This window comes from Oryctolagus cuniculus, chromosome 9, assembly GCF_964237555.1.
Source record: "Oryctolagus cuniculus chromosome 9, mOryCun1.1, whole genome shotgun sequence".
Lineage (NCBI taxonomy): Eukaryota > Metazoa > Chordata > Mammalia > Lagomorpha > Leporidae > Oryctolagus > Oryctolagus cuniculus.
The window spans coordinates 97,158,541-97,171,857 of record NC_091440.1 but is presented as its reverse complement, the minus strand read 5'-3'; the positions used below and the strand labels follow the sequence as shown (position 1 = coordinate 97,171,857).

At 49.2% G+C, this 13,317-nt stretch overlaps 1 long non-coding RNA gene and 1 pseudogene across 6 annotated transcripts in view; both read left to right on the top strand.

Moving 5' to 3' along the window:
• LOC103349020 (uncharacterized) overlaps positions 1-13,317 on the top strand; it is a 175,521-nt gene that overhangs the window by 139,393 nt on the left and 22,811 nt on the right. The window lies entirely within an intron of this gene.
• LOC100357386 (peptidyl-prolyl cis-trans isomerase A pseudogene) lies at positions 12,022-13,011 on the top strand (annotated as a pseudogene).

Below are 13,317 nucleotides of genomic sequence, written 5' to 3'. Positions count from 1 at the left end.
AGGAGAGTTTGAGAAATTGTCCCAGACTATAGGTACCCAAGGGGATACGAAGACCAAGTGTAAGGTGGGCCCTGTCTGGAACAGAAGGGCATGAGGGAAATACTAAGGAAATCTGAGTAAACTACAGACTTCAGTTAATCGTGATAAGCCAATATTGGCTCATCAGTTGTAGATGTACCACACCAGCCTAAGACATTAATAACTAGGAAAGTTGTGGGCCGGGGACATGGGAACTCTTTGTACTAGAGCCTCAGTTTTTTTTTCTTTAAGTCTGAAATTGCTGCAAAAATAAAATCTATTACCAAATACAAGTTTGAAGAACTTAGGTGTGGGCGTTTGGAGCAGCTGTTAAGAAACTCACATCCCACATCAGAGAGCCCGGGTTTGACACTAGCTCTGCTTCCCACTAATGCTCACCCCAGGAGGCAGTATTGATGGCTCAAGTGATTGGGTCCATAGCACCCATTTTGGAAACCTGGATTGAAATCCCAGCACCCAGCTTCAGGGCAATTGTGGGAATTTGGGGGGCAGCAGATGGGAGCTATCTCCTCTCTCACAACTAAAATGAATAACAGAAAAAGGGAAAAGTAAGAAAATAAGGGTTTTAGAGATTTATCTATTTATTTGAAAGTCAAGAGTGAGAGAGAGAGAGAGAGACAGACAGACAGAGAGAGCGCTGTCATCTATTAGTTCAACTCCCCAGATAGCCACAACAGCCAAGATTGAGCCAGGCTGAAGCCACAAGCTTTTGTCTGGTCTGCCACATGGAATGGAGGTGCCCAAACACTAGGGCCATCTTCCACTGCTTTTCCCAGGCCATTAGCAGGGAGCTGGATTAGAAGTGGAGCGGCCAAGACACAACCAGTGCTCTGATGCTGCCAGCATCAGAGGCAGCACAATGCCAGCCCCAGAAATTAAGGGTTTCATGTATCATTGTTTTTGAGTACCTACTGTGAGCCAGGCACTGTCGTGGGATTTTCTTATGGTTGGGAGTGTCACTATTCACTGCATGTCACAGAATGCGGACCTTGTAGACATGAAGTCAGAGAGGCAGGCTTTGTAGGATCCCCAGGCAGGATGTGTCTAAGCTGGATTAGGTGCTTAGGTCTTCTGACTGCATTCGGTTATGGCGGTGAGACCCAAAATGCTTTGTTAGCCAGAGCTCTGCATTCCTCAGCCACTCAGAGCTCTGTGGACTCGACGTAGTTCCCTGAAACCTTATGCATGCGAGTCTTTATTTTCACAACCATCCAGGAAGGTAGAAATGGCTTGTTCCACGTTAGGGATGGAGAAATGGAGCCTCAGAGCCACCTGCTGGTGCTGGATGGGACTCAGACACAAAGCTTCTGCTTCTGGATCACCAGTCCCATTGGGAAACTTCACGATTTCCAGGTATGGCCACTGTATTCGTCCATGTTCTGATGCCGGCAGCACATACCACAGACTGGCTGAGTTTCCGGTAGAAAAGGTTGATTTTGGTTCATGGTTCTGGAGATGCAAGGTGGAGGAGTCACATCTGGTGGCAGCCTTCCTTCTGGTGGAGTCCCAAGGCCATGCAGGTCATCAAATGGCAAGAGACAGAGAGCTTGTGTCTGTGGTCTCTCTCCCTCTTCTGATAAAGCCACCAGGCTTGAAGCATGGGGCTCTACCCAGAGGACCAATCCCTTTCCAAAGGCCCAAAGGCAGGTTCAGTTTCCACCCTCTTAATACTCAGCAGTGTATTCAACCTGTCAAATTCAACCCCATGAATCTTGGAGAAGACATTCACTCCCCAGCATCCACAATGCCTTGGCCTCTTTTTTGCCCACCCTTAATTGATAAGGATTCAGTCTATCTAGTGACAAAATTCTTTGGTCATTGCTAACTCAGAGCACACATTAGAATCTGCACCATCACCCAAAGTAGTGCAACACATTATGCACCAATCCTTCTGTCCCACCCCGCTCCCATGGCAGGAGTGACTAATCAATCATGAGCTCTTGCCTGTAGGAGCTGGGACTCAGCCTGTCAATCGTGAGAGCTCCAGGCAACCATAATCAATCTCAGAACTGATATGGAGATGAAATCATTCTGCCTTCCCAGCCCCGGGCATCATCACACTTTCACACTTATATTTTTAACATTTGAAAAGCAGGATGACAGCATACATAGCCTGGGAGTTGCATTTGCAGATACTGCTACAGTCACAAGAGAAAATCATTTCTCTAGATTTTAATTAGGATGCATATTCATGACCACGTTCTCAATGTGATGTGTGCAAGCGAGGGGAGGGGGCAAACCCCATATCACCCATGCCAGTGTCACTTCTGGGCAAAACTGCAGGACAGAAAGCCAGTGGGCTACGTAGACCGGCCACCTAAGGGAAATGCCATGCAGCTTCCGTAGAAGACAATGGCAGTTGCAAGGAATGATACCGGCTGAATAAAGGTTGTGGTCCAGTCCTTGCAGCAATGACAACAGCAGAAGGCAATACCCGGCAGGCTCAGAATAAGCCAGATCATTATGAGTGATCCTTGGCACACTTGCTGACCCATAAGCTCCAGTAGGCACAGTTTCAGCTTTCACACTGTGAGGAAGGTCCCACATCTTAGCCATCATTGTCAGCTGAAAGGGTGGAAATGTGCATCGTGAGTCACTTGTCGTGTTTGCCACTTCCTGCTACCTGCCCGTCGTGTGCTTGTCATCCTGCAGGTGGTTCTGTGCTGGAACTCCCCACCTTCAACCTGGTCCAGGGCTCTGCAGGTGTTCTTGGGGCAGCCTCCTGATTGCCCTCCCCACTCTATCCTGGACTGAGCTGGCAGCACCATGCTCCCTGATGGAGCTGCTCTGTCCACAGCACTGAACACAGGCCATGGCACTCAGAGAACTAAGGCAGCCACATGGTCTGTGTCAGGAACCTCTGCGGAGAAGGGAAAAGCCAGAATGGGAGCTGAGACTAAACACAGACTCCAGGAGGACTGAGTCTCTTTCTGCCAGCTCGTTCCTGCTGCCCTGTTTTTGAAGCTGGTAAACACAAAAGCACAGTGTGTGAAGTTCAAAGCTGTGTCTGTGTTGTTCCATCAAACCTGGAAAGCCGACAGACAATGTGGTATTTTGAGACACAAGATCAGGCAGAAGATAAGAGGCAGAGGTGGCGCAGTCCTAATTTGGGTCCTGGGAGCCAGTGTCCTCTTGGCCACAGCCTCCTGCACACCTGGACTTGTCCCCAGGCAGGAGAGCTGCTGCAGCTTTGGGGGGCCACTGCCTGATGCACCTGTGGTGCCGCAATGCCCAGGAACAAGCTTGCAAGTGCAGGCTCCTCTCCAAAACACCAGGCATGTGGCTTTGGGCTCTGGGATGGATGAAAGCTGACAAGAACTGCTCACATGTGAGAGTGAGTTCCAGGCAGCAGAGATGAAAGCTGGGGCAGTCAGGACACCTGGTCGATGCCCTGCTGTTGGAAGGGGGTGTTCCAATGTTAAAATCAGCGCCCCTGGGTGACTGCAGCCCCGGGTGCCCACATTGCCCAGAAAACCTCGCTGGCTCCCTGGTGGGAGCATCTTCCCTCTCACACACTGGGTCACAGCTGTGTTAGCAACGGGCAAGGGGAAGCTGCTCCAGTGCTTAGAGACCACGCAGAATATGAATCTCTTCTGGGCAAGGCAGTTACTGAACGTCATGCCCTGAGCTGGCTTTATTTTCCTGTGAAGTCGCGGCTCATGGGTAGTGAGAGTGTTCAAGAGCTGAGGACGTGACAGCCCCAGACAGCTTGCAAAGCTGCTTCTTCTGCACTGACTCAGGGCCCCAGATCTGGTTTCCAAAGGCCCCCAGCTGAGCCCCTGCCATCCCCCTAACACGGATGCCTGTCCTTTCTGTACCCTCGGGTGTCCACATGTATACAGCAGGCCCGGAAAAGTGGCCCCGGCAGGGTTTCAGATGGAGCACCCAGGTGATAAGCAGGTCTGCCATCTCACAGCGAACGGACAGCTGGAAGGACAGCAATTCTTCACCTGTCAGCTGCAAAGGGCACAGAAAAGAGAAGTTCAAAAACAGCAGCAGTTCATCAGATGCAGCAGGTGCCTGAAGCCCAGCCACTGTCTGGTAAGGAGGGGGCAGGGTGGAGCCGCTCCTTGGGAGAAGCTTCCGGAATTCCTGGGGGCAGGAGTGTGCACCATCTGGAGGGCAGGACTGAGTATGGTTCTGGCAGGCTTGCATCCCCAAACTCCTGCTTGTGTTTAAGTCCCAAAGTCTGAGGTTAACGGTTCATGGATTAGTATTAATGGTGGATGGATGAAAGGGGTGACCTGATCTAATTATGGCATCTGGGCCTGGTGGGAGGTCATTAGGTCACTAGGGGCAGGCCTGTGGGTGGAAGGCAGCTCCCAGGAGAGGCTTGATGACAAGAGCAGAGACAGTGACCTGTGTCTCTCTGCTTCCTGGCTCACCATTGCTCAGACTGTGCCTTAGGCCATTCTCACAGGTGCCTGACCTGGCTGACCTTGGACTGTGAACCTCTGAGCTGCAACTTCCTTCTTCAGAAACTCCTGAAAGTATTTTAGGTAAAGTAGCAAAGCAAACAAACAAAAAGCCAAACCCTCACTCGTAGAGACCAGGCAGGGATTGCCCCAATGGTCCTGACCTTGGGACAAGGTCTGGCTCTCCTACTCCTCTTTGGAACCTCAGTTGGAGCCTGCCTTCACTTCCTCCTGCATACTCAGAGAGCACTGCCCTACACACAGCCCTGTGGAAGCCTCTGGATGTTCCCTGCCTGTGGGCTCACTGAGAGATGAGGTGCAGCAGGTAGGGGCCAGGGGGAAGAGTGTTGGAGGCAGAGTGAGGGGGACACAGGCTTCAGACTTCGATGACCCGGAACTGAGCCAGGCTGTGCCCTGGGCAGCTAACCCAGCCTCTGGCAGTCTCAGTGCCACTCCATTTTGAGAATATGAATACGTGCCCTTGGGGATTGTACCAGATATTCCGCACAAATCACATGCTTTGGGGATCTCCCTGAATATAAGCTCTTCCTTTTCGGAGAGCATTTCGTACCCTGCCTTGGCCTCTGTTCTCACCGCCCTTATGTCGTTCTGTGCTCGTTTTTGTCTGTAGAGCCCTGGCTGCCTTAGAGGAGCACCATGTCTGTTGCTCTGCTCACTTCTGGGGACCCAGTGGGTTTTGGCACCTAGAACTTGCTCACTGTTGGTTGAATAATCTGGTTCCTCCTATATAACTACAAGTTTTATGAAAGCCAAGGTGGAAAATTCAAAAGAGGTTGATTTGGAAAATGCTTAGGCTGTGGATTGGTGTCTGAAAAAGTATTAATTATCCATACAAGTTCTATTCCGGTAGGATGTCATAGCTATTTTCTTTTACTTATAATTCTGCTCTCTGCTGCTCTTCAGACAGCAGCCCACTCAACTCTGCCAACGTCAGAGGGTCTGCAGCTCCTCTTACAAGCCTGCATTCCCTAATCTGACGTGGAGGTGGAGCTCCAGCAGGAGACTGGGGAGGCTTGGAGAGGAGAAGGCAAAGGACAAGCCGGACCCCTAACTTCTGACCTCAAACCTCCAATGCCCAGTCTCACCTTTCCCCCAGATCCTACTTTCAGAGGATAAAAGAAAGTCATCATTGGGCCGGCGCCGCGGCTCACTAGGCTAATCCTCCGCCTAGCGGCGCCGGCACACCGGGTTCTAGTCCCGGTCAGGGCGCCGGATTCTGTCCCGGTTGCCCCTCTTCCAGGCCAGCTCTCTGCTGTGGCCAGGGAGTGCAGTGGAGGATGGCCCATGTGCTTGGGCCCTGCACCCCATGGAAGACCAGGACCTGGCTCCTGCCATCGGATCAGCGCAATGCGCCGGCCGCAGCGCGCCGGCCGCGGCGGCCATTGGAGGGTGAACGAATGGCAAAGGAAGACCTTTCTCTCTGTCTCTCTCTCTCTCTCACTGTCCACTCTGCCTGTCAAAAAAAAAAAAAAGTCATCATTGTTGTCACAGAAATAACCAGGGGCCACGCATATCTGGTCATTGTGATGGACTTGAACTTTAAGAAATTCTCAGGAGTGCTTGTGGCCGGATCCCAAATATTCAGCTCCAATTGAGAGCTTGGAGCAGAATCAAGAGTCAAAAGGACCCAGGCCCTGCTCCAAGAGGCTCTGCTCTTGCTCGTCTAAACCCTGCTGACCTGGACTCACAACACCTCATTAGTTTGCCCCCTTGAAGGGAGCCTCCTTGCCAAGCTCTCCTCGTGGGTCCCAATAGGTTGCAGGGGAGAGGCCTCCTTCCACACCATCCCAGGGGCACCTGGATAAGGGGATAAAGGCTCAAAGCCTGGGTAAGAAGACCCCATGCCAAGAATCCCAAGTGGTTTGCTTTTGGGAGGGAGGGGCTCCAGGGGAGAGAGGTCTGCAGTTGTACAAGCCGCCATGGTTGAGTGCAAGACACGAGTCAGCACTTCCTGATGGGGTTAGTAACTGGTTTCTACAAATTAAACCAACTTTACACCTTCTGTGTCTCAGAGTCTTGTTTCATTAAAATACAGGCAAGAATACAGGCAAGAACAGCTACTCCTGGCTCAGGAAGTGGCTTGCCCTTAATCTCTATCTGACTTTTTTTTTTTTTTTTTTGACAGGCAGAGTGGACAGTGAGAAAGATACAGAGAGAAAGGTCTTCCTTTTGCCGTTGGTTCACCCTCCAATGGCCGCCGCAGCCGGTGCCACACTGATCCGAAGGCAGGAGCCAGGTGCTTCTCCTGGTCTCCCATGGGGTGCAGGGCCCAAGCACTTGAGCCATCCTCCACTGCACTCCCTGGCCACAGCAGAGAGCTGGCCTGGAAGAGGGGCAACCGGGACAGAATCTAGTGCCCCAACCGGGACTAGAACCCGGTGTGCTGGTGCTGCAAGGTGGAGGAGTAGCCTAGTGAGCCACAGCGCCGGCCTCTCTATCTGACTTTTTGTCCTCATTCCAGCAAACTTCCTGTTGATGTTCAGGGCCAATGTTTTTCCAGGGAAAGAAATTTTCTCCTTGGGCTGAGAAAGATGGATCTGGAATAGATTGGTGACAAGGACCACAATGTCTGGGGTGAAGAATAAAGCAGCTATACTTTAATATGATTTTGCAGCTTGTCCACCATAAACTGGCTTTCTACACCACAGCGCCAGGCACAGGTGAAATCCAAAACATCAAAAGCCTGAAGGTTTTCAAAGATTTTGAAAGAGTTGTAGAGAGGGGGAGATGCACACATGCACACACACACACATATACACACAGAAGAGAGAGAGAGAGAGATCTTCTATCCACTGGTTTACTCCCCAGATGGCACAATGACCAGCGCTGGGCCAAAACAAAGCCAGGAGCCAGGAGCTTCATCAGGGTCTCCCACGTAGGTGGTAGGGGCCCAAACACTTGGACCATCTTCTGCTGCTTTTCTCAGGCCATTGGCAGGATCAGTAGTGGAGCATCCAGGACACAGTAGGGAATGCTGACATCACAGGTGACAGCTTTACTCACTATGCCACAATGTCCACCCTTCCAAAATTTCTTAAGAAAACTGAGGTGAATCAGCTGTTCACATTGTTCAAGGCTGCTTTTACTGTTTTCTGGAGCTGCAGCCTAAAATAAGACAAAAGGAAAATTGTGGATTTGAACTCTACATCCTTCTTGAGGTAGTCAGTGATGGGTGATAAATAGATGTATGAAATGACTCTGTCGGGACTGGGATGGTGAGACTTAACACCATCAGAATGATAACATTGCCTGGTGGATCTGCACGTTTAACTTCTCAGATGGCTTTTCCTGCAGAAATTAACAAGCCAATCCTAAAATTCCTAAGGGACCTCAAATAGCTGAAGCAATCTTGAAGGGAGAAACAAAGTTGGAGGCCTTATATTTCCAGATTTCAAAACTTATTATTCAGTAATTAAGATAGTGTAGTATTGGCATAGGATAGACAATCAATGGACTAGAATCAAGAGTCCAGAAGTAAGTCCTTATACCGATGGTCAATTTCTTTTTTTACAAAGATTTTGAGGCAATTCAATGAAGAAAGAAGAGTCTTTTCCATAAATGCTGCTGAAACAATGACACCCATATGCAAAAGAATAAAGGTGGCTTTCTACTTTACATGATACATAAAAATCAACTCATAATAGAGCATAGATGCAGAGGTAAGAGCTAAAACCATAAAACTCTTAGAAGAAAATGCGTGAGTAAATATTCATGATCCTTGGTCAGACAGTGGCTTAAGAATGACACTAAAAGCACAAGCAACAAAAGAAGAATTAGACAAATTTGACTTCATAAAAATTAAAATGTTTACCACTGCAAATTATGCTATCAAGGAAGTGAAAATATAACACACAGATTTGGAGAAAATGCTTGAAAATCTCCTGTCTGTTAAGGCACTTGTAGCTAGAACATGTAAAGAACACCTACAACTCAGTAACAGGAAGAGGAAGTTGTGCCATTAAAGTCAGTTTAAAATTACGTGCTACTGGGGCCGGCACTGTGGCGTAGTGGGTTAGGCTGTTGCCCACAGTGCTGGCATCCCATATAGGTGCCGGTTCAAGACCTGGCTGTTCCACTTCCAATCCAGCTCTCTGCTATGACCTGGGAAAGCAGTGGAAGATGGCCCAAATCCTTGGGCCCCTGCATCAGTGTGGGAGACCAGGATGAAGCTCCTGGCTCCTGGTTTTGGCCTGGCCCAGCCCTGACAGGTGCAGCCATTTGTGGAGTGAACCAGCAGATGGAAGACCTTTCTCTCTTTCCATCTCTCCTTCCCCCTATCTTCCTATAACTCTGCCTTTCAAGTAGATAAGCAAATCTATTTTTTTAAAAAGAAACCAGAGCTCTCTTAGACTGCTGGTGAGAACAGAACAGTGCAACCATTTGGAACACAATTGGAATACCCCATGTATCACATATAGCATTACTCTTCAGCTTAAAGCTTGGGCACTAGATCAGCTTAGCACTAACGATGCAGAGGCAGATAGCAGAAGGTAGCTTGAGCCTTTTCAATGAGAGAGAAGTGGGATGCCAAGAAGAACCATTTTTGGTGGGATCACTGGGACTGGCTCGCCTCGCCCACTGCCTTGACTCCCATTGTCAATCTCATTCCGCTCTCTTTAGTCCAACATACTTATGCTCAGGACCATTGTCAAAAGGCAAAATTGCAACAAATATGGCTTTGAAGAGCTTAATTGGCTTTATCTGGGTGTCTGGAATAAGGCAACCACAGAAAACGAAGTGAGGTAGAGCCAGCCTGATTGGTTGCTGCCCTCTGCTGCCTTATTTGAACATGATTTGAACAGCTGGATGCTTGTGATTGGCTGAGACTCAGCAAGAAGCTATGAGAGTAGGTTACAGTCTGCTTACTCGCAGGTTAGGTTGCAGTTCACAGTGCAGGGAGAAACCTCTAGGCTACACTGAAAATATGTATGGAGGCAGCTTTAGGTTAAACTTAATTCAGCTTGACACCATGCAAGATATGCACTCTTTTCCAATATTTACAGTTAAATGATGCTCAGTGGAAATCGTGTTTGTAGAAAGCTAATGCCTGATTTTTTCTGTGAAGCAGATTTGCTGGTGCTCTTGTGGTAGTGTAGGCTGTCTGTGTAGCACAGGACAGAGTACGATCGCATCCCTCTCTGAATGGTGATGGAGAGTGGGGTATCTCCACTTCTGCAGGGCCCTGTGCAGACCTTGAGGGTCCCGGGTGAAGGTGCGGTGGGATGCCCTGGGCCCCACACTCCAGTGTGTTCAGCATTTCTGACAGTGCTGCAGGCAGTGGGCAGCCTTGAACCATTCAGGCCCAAGCCATGCACCCAGGCACCAGCGCCAGTTGTGTAATGTGTGAAGTCTTCCCTAAGGGGGCGCCCTCTGCACTTGCTCCAGACGCACACTTAGATTGCAGCCCTAGGAATTGATTTTCCTCACTCCAGTTTCCATTAAATTATAACTACCCTTTACACCGGATGCTGATAGGGTCAGTTAAGAGTGCTCTTAAGAAATCCAAACACATTAAGCATTCATCCCCAGTCCTTAAATCAGCGTTTCTCAAGGCAGAGCCACTGACAATGGCTTTGTCTCCTAAGGACCTGGGAAGTTTGTGAGATGTGCCAGGGCCAGACTTCCAAGCTGCCCTCCAAATCTTTAGGCATGGAGGTGTGTGGGGAATTTGCATTTCAAACACACTTTGCACAGGGGTTTAAGAACTGTGTGTGCTTAGCCAGAGTCTTCTTCCATAACCCCAGACCCTGGAGGATTGAGCTGTCCATCAGTTTCTGACTGATGTCCAGAGGAAGGAGTGACTGATCAGTGCAAATCGCAGCTGCTAAATAAGACAAATGAAAACCTGTTCCATTTTTTCTCTCCACCCCAGGGTTGCTTTCAGCTATCTGTGGGTATTTGACTAAGCGTTTATTTAGAAAATCTGATTCATGTTTTAAAACCCACAGGATGCATCATTCAAGGCATACATCGCTGAAGGCATGCCTCCTCAGCACAGCTAAGATACTTTTTTCACTTTCTTCCTCCAATGCGGGCCGCCATCAGTGACATGCTTAATTGCCTTCTTCCTCCAAGCTCTCGCTTCTCAACCTGGGCTGCAGCCTTAAAATCCCCAAGGGAGCTTTTAAAAATACCAGCACTGGGGCAGGCTTCAGCCTAGTGGTCGGACGCAGGTTAAGACATCCTCACCCACGTTGCGGTGCTCAGCTCCACTCCTGATTTTAGTTTCTTGCTAAAGTGCCTTGTGGGAGGCAGCAGGGGATGCCTCAAGTAATTGGGCTCCTGCCACCCTGGAGAAGACCAGGACTGAGTTCATGGCTCATGGCATTGGCCTTGCCCAGCCTTGATTGTCGTGGGCATTTGGGGAGCAAACTAGCAAATGGGAGTACCCTCTCTGTCACCTTCTGCTTCTCTCCATCTCAAATAAATTGAAAGTGCCCAGGTCACAAGCCAGGCTGACTGCCTTTGGATTTCCGTATAGGTGACCCTTCATTTCTGTGAGTTCCATGCTTGTGGATTTAACCGACTGCAGGTCAGAAATATTTAAAAAAGAATTGAACTGGGCATTGTGGCATAGAAGGTTAAACCTCTCCTTGCGATGCTGGCAACCCATATCAGAGCCCCAGTGTGGTTAAAGTCCTGGCTGCTTCACTTCAGATCTAGCTCCCTGCTAATGCACTTGGGAAAGCAGAGAAAGATACTACGAACCAAGAAGTGGACACCCACAGGCCACTGAATCTACCTGCACCTTAATCTTGCACTTCCCAACCTGTTACAAATAGGTTTTGGAACATGCCATCCAGTCTGCAGTACTTTGCTATAGCAGCCTGCCACAGTTTGATTACATACCTTCAAGTTCAAGCGTTATAAACTTAATACCTGGGGCAACAGTGTTGAGGTGAGACTTTTTTTTTAAAAGATTTATTTTGTTGGCTGGCACCGCGGCTCAATAGGCTAATCCTCTGCCTGTGGCGCCGGCACACCGGGTTCTAGTCCTGGTCAGGGTGCCGGATTCTGTCCCGGTTGCCCCTCTTCCAGGCCAGCTCTCTGCTGTGGCCCGGGAGTGCAGTGGAGGATGGCCCAAGTGCTTGGGCCCTGCACCCGCATGGGAGACCAGGAGAAGCACCTGGCTCTTGCCTTTGGATCAGCACGGTGCACCGGCCGCGGCGGCCATTGGGGGATGAACCAACGGAAAAAGGAAGACCTTTCTCTCTCTGTCTCTCTCTCTCACTGTCCACTCTGCCTGTCAAAGAAAAAAAATCTATTTTGTTTATTTGAAAACCAGAGTGACACAGAGATATGAAGAGTTAGAGAAAGGGATTTTCCATCAGCTGGTTCATTCCCCCGATGACCACATCAGCCAGGCCTGGGCCAGGCTGAAGCCAGGAGCATCTAACTCCATCTGGGTTTCCCACATGAGTGGCAGTGGTCCAAGCCCTTGGAACATCCTCTGTGGCTTTCCCAGGAAGCTGAATTGGAAGCAAAGCAGTTGGGACTTGAATCTGTACTCTGCTATGAGGTGCCAGTGTCGCAGGTGGCAGGTTAAGCTGGCTCCAAGGTGAGGCTTTCAAAAGATGATTGGGGCTTTAAAGATGTCATTCTCACCTGCACCTGCTTGCTATTGGCCGTGTTCAACCCCATTATGTTCTTCGATATCGATATCCATGGTGAGCCTTTGAGCTGCCTCCTTTGAGTTATTTCCAGAATTTCAAGGACAACAGAAAACTTCTGTGCTCTGAGCATCGGAGAGGAAGGGTCTGGTTGTAAGGTTTCCTGCTTTTCTAGGATCATTCCAGGGTTTACGCGGAGGGCAGTGGCTCCACATGCCATAACAGCTCTAGGAATAAGTCCATCTATGGAGAGAAATTCAATAATGAGAACTTCATCCTGAAGTTTGCCATGGCAAACGCTGGACCCAACACAAACGGTTCCCGGCTTTTCACGTGCACTGCCCAGACTGAAGGGTGGAATGGCCAGCATGTGGTCTTTGGCAGAGTGAAAGAGGGCACAAGTAGCATGGAAGCCATGGGGTGGGCTGGGTCCAAGAATGGCAAGACCAGCATGAAGATGACCACTGACAACTGTGGACAGCTCTCACACATCTGATTTCTGCTTTATCTTAACGCCAGCCCATTCCTTCTGTGGCTCTGGGAGAGTGCACCTGCCATCCCACCTGCTTGTGATACCCTGTGATGTGTGCTCACTGCAGCTCTTTAGGTCTGGCAGGGTTGCAGAATTGAAGTGAGGAGTATGAAATCAAAAACTAAATAGCAAGCTGTCTGTCAAAGGGAGAGAGAGAGAGGATATGATTGGGGGACACAGTAGGTTAAGCTGCTGCCTGCAATGTCAGCATCCCACATGAGCAGCGGTTCTGATCTCAGCTGTTCTACTTCTGACTCAGCAGCTCTCTGACAGTACACCTTGAAAAGCAGCAGAGTGCGTGGGCCTCTGCAACCTGTGGGGGAGACCCTGGCTTGGGAGGTCCAGGCCTTTGTGGCTATTTGAGGAGTGAAGCAGCTGATAGAAGGTATTCTCTCGCCCTCTCTCTCTCTGCCTTTTAAATAAAAAAAATTCTTTTTTTAACTTTTATTTAATGAATATAAATTTCCAAAGTACAGAATATGGATTACAATGGCTTCCCCCCAATAACGTCCCTCCAACCTGCAACCCTCCCCTTATCCACTCCCTCTCCCCTTCCATTCACATCAAGATTCATTTTCGATTCTCTTTATATACAGAAGATCAGTTTAGCATACATTAAGTAAAGATTTCAACAGTTTGCTCCCACACAGAAACATAAAATGAAAAATACTGTTTGAGTACTAGTTATAGCATTAAGTCT